Here is a 5,671-nt window from a genome sequence, read left to right as displayed (position 1 = left end):
CCTCATGTCTTTCTTTTTGTCTTGATTAAACTTCTAATAGTGTGGTCCTTGTGACATTGTATAGTAATTAACTCCTTAAAAGTGTGTCTCTCTCACTACCGTGAAAATTTCTTTATGAAATAGATTCCTCTTTTGCCCATTAGTATTGCTTTTCCCCACACAAAACATTGCTTTACCCTTCATAACTTTTCTATATGTGTTGCTAGAACACACACACACACACACACACACACACATCTCTACAGCATATCTGGCATGTATTTAACCAACCTGTGTTTAAAAACCATGTGCTCTCCACAGTTAAATTTATAGGCCGTTACTGTGTTCCAAACTTACTATTAGAAAATTCTTTTCTTTTTCAAGGTGCAATATCTATCTCAGCAAGTTGAATTAATTCTCTGGGTGCTTTCTATGGCATGCTAGACGAGAAAATTCTGGAGTTTCTCCCTCATGATGGTTTTGAATATATCCTCATCGTTCCCACCTCCATCATATTTTCCTGAGGTCTTTTTAGTGACTTCAACATTTAATCAATCAGATCTTGTTTTTAATGTCCTCGTCCTTTCAACATAATGCCTTCTTTTGCATGTTCCCATATGTGACTGAGTCCTCTTTAAATGATGACACCTAAAACATGTGTTATTACTGGTCTGTTCTGATTAGTGTATAGTATTTTGGATTCTCACTTTCTCCAAATCTAAATTTTTCACTCTTCATTAGTGTGCCAAAGATAATATGAGACCAATGGACAGGTCCATCCTCTGACTCATGTTTACTTAAAACAATTGAGTCTTTTAAACATGATATGAGCATATTCTCCTCTCACCATTATGTGTATAATATCTAGTTCCCAATTTGTGTAGAAATAGAGAGAATCTTTCCATATGATTTTTAGCTTAGGAAAATGACCATAGATATTCCCCTTAAGAGAAGAATCACATCCACAGACAGGCCTAATAGTCAGTTTCTTGCTGAGAATATTTTATTGAAGACTCAAATCCATGTTAGTACCAGATTATTGCTTGCCTCCTCAGTCATCCATGACAAACTGGTTATCTAAGTGGAATCTGCCAAAGGAGACTTGATATCCTTAAGCATCAGGGAGATTCAGCACAATCCATAATTTTTCAACCAAATTGCACCTTGGCTCCTCCTACAATAAAAGTTATTATTATTACTTTTTAAAAGGATGGCTTTGGAGATATTAAATGAAAAGTTTCATATTTTAGATTAAGCCAGCTAGATGAGTACATGGCACTAAAAATGAGTAATTAATCACTAAACTTTAACATGGTAGAAAAGAGACTTTTCATGGTAGTAAGAGCCAGAGTCAGAAGCCAAAGAATCTGGAAATTTTTCTCTTAGCAGCCACTTAGTGATGTTGATCAAATTTTTTATTTTCTTAGCATCAATTTTTTTTCTTATATATTTTCTTCCTCTTTTCCTCTCTCTTTTCTTCTTTTATTTTCTTTATTTTTGTAAAATATTATGATAATAATCACTGTCTTATGCTTCATAGTAACATCTACCCTGTTAGGAACAAAGCTTGTTTCTGACTATTTCTGAGAGAGGCTAGTTTTGCAATTAATACATTAAATTCAGCACTTACACAACAGCATTGCAAAAGGTACATCTGTTGGAATATACATTTCCGTCAGATCCACAGTGAGGTTTGTAGTCCATGGTACATGCCTCAGAATACCTGGTACACTGAATCTGCCCCATCAGAAACAAACAAACAAACAAACAATGTTTTATCTTTCAAATCATTAAATCATAGAAAACAAACTTTTAAAAGATCTTAAAAGACCATTCATCCCAAAATTCCATATGCAAAAAATATAGCTGCTGCAGCTTACATACTCTGTCTCCACAAGGCTGGGAGTCTTGTCACAGCTAGGGACAGTTCAGTTCAGTTCAGGCCCTCCCTCTCACTAATTCCTTGTATCTAAGTGATGAATACACCTTGTGGATTCTATCTGGTACTTCATTTCTGAGTCAGTCCTCTCCTCATCATGCTGTCATCCACTTTATTCAGGCCCTCAATATGTCTTGTTCAAACGACCCCAGTTTTCTGCCAATTCTCTGCCCATTCTCTATGCTTATCTGAGATTTCAGTCACTCTCCATACTGATGCCAGACTGATCTTTTAAAAAGCAAAATCGATATTACTCTTCAAATACTTAACTGATTCTCCATTAGGAGATAATCCTCTCCTGACTCATGCTTATTTCTTCAGGTTTGTCTGCAATGTCTTCCTCATCTTACTCTAATTAAACCTCAGGACTGAGTTCCTAAGTATTTCCTGCCCCTGGATACCTTCGTGCTTTTGCTCTTGCTGTTTTCCTATCTTGCCCGACCTTTGCCAACTGTATGCATCAGGACAACTCCCACTCCTTCTTTAAATGTCATTTTGACTACTTTTAAAACAGTTTCATGATGATACTTGTCTTTCTCATCCATCAAATTTGGTTAGGTGCCCATCCTAAAAATGAACGTCTTTATTGTCACATCCCCATGATTACAATTATCTTATATCACCTTTTAAACTCCATTAGAATTATTGACACTCCACACACATAGCTTTTTACCCCTGAATTAATTGTGTCTACACTTGTTTTTAATTTTTTCATACTTTATTTATAACTTTTTTATTGTTATACGAGTGTCTTTGAGTTCCTAATTTTCCTTGAAATCCTCACCTTTTAATTAATTGCAATGTTAGAAAATAACGACATGGATAGCAATATATTCCAATTAAGGGCTATGAGTTAGTTTTGTGAACTCTTCCTCTGCTATATTTCAGATCTGCTTAGGTTGGCCAGATGCCTTATCTAGGAATATAAATAGTCATACATAATTTTTAGAATATGTATTTTTAAATAGCTGTTTTCTATGAAAGTGAGGCATATTGTAATATTTTACATTAAGAATTAATAAAATTTCTGCATATACTTACACATTCGCCTTCATGAAGTTTTCTGGGTTGAAATTCTTGATCTCTGGAAGAGAATATTTTATTGAATGCATAATGCTATAATTTGAGATTTCATAGTCTATACAGTAAAATAGTCATATGTTATTTCTTTGTTGTCTGACCTAGACTGAGAATGAGAAGTTCTTGCTGAATTACTATCTCAGTTGGTTAATATTGATGGTAAACATCTTTAATATATGAACACTTTTGAATCAAGTGAGAATCTAAGAACATAAAATCAACACTAAGAGTAGATTGAGCATATTTTTTTAAATCCTGTGAATATTCAATGAGAATCTAAGGCATAATATAGTGTGAAAACATTCTTAACTTTGGAATTAAGAAAAAGAAAATACGCCCAAATCTTTCTCTGCCACTTAAAGTCTATACAATTTTGGTATAGTCACTTCTTCCTAAATATTAGATTTCTGCTCTCTAAAAACAGGATGTTAGATAATATCATTTTAATCTCTTCTGGTTGCGTTACTGTATGAGCTAACATGTACTGAGAGGCCTTATTCTGGATAACACTTGCCGTTATACTTGACTTTAAATTTTCAAGTCATTCTTAGCAAACTATCACAAGAACAGAAAACCAAACACCGCATGTTCTCACTCATAGGTGGGAACTGAACAATGAGATCACTTGGACTCAGGAAGGGGAACATCACACACTGGGGCCTATCATGGGGAGGGGGGAGGAGGGAGGGATTGCATTGGGGAGTTATACATGATATAAATGATGAATTGATGGGTGCTGACGAGTTGATGGGTGCAGCACACCAACATGGCATAAGTATACATATGTAACAAACCTGCACGTTATGCACATGTACCCTAGAACTTAAAGTATAATAAAATAAATAAATAAATAAATAAATAAATAAATTTTCAAAAGGACTAGAAAATAGGAGAAAAGAAGGAAGAAAAATGTAAGAAAAAAGGAGCATACTTCTATAAGGCACTCTGTGTTGGCTGCTTAGCTAAGGTTTGTCATGCTTTATCACAGTGAATCCTAAATTCTATTATAATTTCTGTCTTAGAGATAAGAACACTGAAGCTTGTAGTGACTTGGGTATTTGCATAATCTACAAAGTGGAGTCTGGATTCTAATCCGAATGTTTGACACCAAAGCCCATGATTTTAACCATGAATCATAAAGTATTGAATTCATTCTACTGGAAGGCTGGTAATAATCATTGTTTCATTCTTCTAAAGTCTCAGATCTTGTTAAAAGTAAAGACTTAATATTAAACTTGTAGGGCTGGTAGTGGTGGGGATATGCTGATTCCAACTATTCATTTGTACTATTATTCTCTTCCCTCAACTTTTCTAGATGATTGTGAGAGGAAACACAAATTCTTAAGGATAGATCAAAGTCATATACTTCCATATAAATTCACAAGGCTTTATGTGTCTATGGCTAACAGCCTAAACAGAAATAGCTATCCTCAAAATTCTCCTGTGGAGGAAGAAAAGCGTAGGAGATTCATGAAAATGTGACCAATATGTATTTCCTGCTTGGGACTGTTCCCTTAAATGTAATGTGGGTATCAAATGCTTATAGGTAACAGCTAATACCCCAAAGATAGTGTAGTGAGAATTTGGTTGAATAACAAATATATTATATATATGTGTGTGTGTATATATGTTTATGTGCGTATATATATGCACAAAAGTAATTGCAGTTTTTGCCATTACTTCTAACAAGTACACACACATACACATATATATATTTACATATGTATATACATATATGTATATTTCTTTAGAGATATAGCTAAGCTTTTCTTTTTCATAACTTTAACAGAGCAATGTCCATGGGGTATTGAAGAAGCACACAAAAAGTGGCATTTGGAAAGACCAAGAGAATTTTGGCCAGTGCGGGCTTTGTAATCATAAAAAAAGAAGAGATAGGGCTTCAAATTGAGTATAACACTTACTGGTTTTCCATGCACAACATGCATTCATTACTGTAAGTTTTCTGATCTGTGCCACATATTGGTCTCCAGTCTCTTGGGCATGCAGTCTTTAAGACTTTAATGTATCTGGAACAGTTCACCTGTAGTTGGAACAAAAAATAATGTCCTGTATTCGCATTCTTAAATTCTATTCTTATATCAAGATGGTGAAGGGGAAGGAAGTGGAAAGAGAATTAGCCTCTTCAGCTTTTCAATGAACACATCTGGAAGATCTTCTATGAACCAGGTGTTGTGCTACAGAAATAAACAGACCAGAACATGCCCTAAATAATAAGGGAATTTTTTGTTTAACAAGGAAATATCAATCTCTCCTTTAAGGGTTCTAATGAAAGTCTAAAGGAATAAGGAATGTGAAAAATGCTCAGAAAATTTAAAATGCCATGCAAAGATAAAAGTTTACTTTATCTGCAGTTCTTTTACAAAGAGGTTCCTCGTGCAAGCTTTAGAGAAGGAAATACCACCAGGAAGGTGCAGAGCAGACATATTTTTACCTCCAGAGGAATTACGTGAGTTCACTGTGAGCCAGTTTAGCTGCTTTCACAGCTCTATTTGCATATTCACTATGACTTCATTTTTATAAAGACCACACAGAGACAGTTGCACTCACCTTTGTCCCTTTTGTTTGATCACCAGAAGAGAGCGAAGCAAGAGTCAGTTGAAGAGGAGGAGTTGGAGAAAGAACAAACTGCACAGTTAGAAGTGCAAAGCTAAA

At 34.8% G+C, this 5,671-nt stretch overlaps 1 long non-coding RNA gene across 1 annotated transcript; it reads right to left on the bottom strand.

Moving 5' to 3' along the window:
* Nucleotides 1–1,048: 1,048 nt before the first annotated feature.
* Nucleotides 1,049–5,447, bottom strand: LOC108529712 (uncharacterized). The gene is made up of 5 exons (XR_001885651.1): nt 5,360–5,447; nt 4,921–5,039; nt 2,960–3,002; nt 1,610–1,716; nt 1,049–1,153 (listed from the first exon to the last, which is right to left on the bottom strand). It is a non-coding gene; the product is annotated as an uncharacterized LOC108529712 (long non-coding RNA).
* Nucleotides 5,448–5,671: the final 224 nt, after the last annotated feature.

Source organism: Rhinopithecus bieti, unplaced genomic scaffold, assembly GCF_001698545.2.
Source record: "Rhinopithecus bieti isolate Rb0 unplaced genomic scaffold, ASM169854v2 scaffold_757, whole genome shotgun sequence".
Taxonomy (NCBI): domain Eukaryota; kingdom Metazoa; phylum Chordata; class Mammalia; order Primates; family Cercopithecidae; genus Rhinopithecus; species Rhinopithecus bieti.
This window is presented reverse-complemented; position numbering and strand designations above follow the sequence as displayed.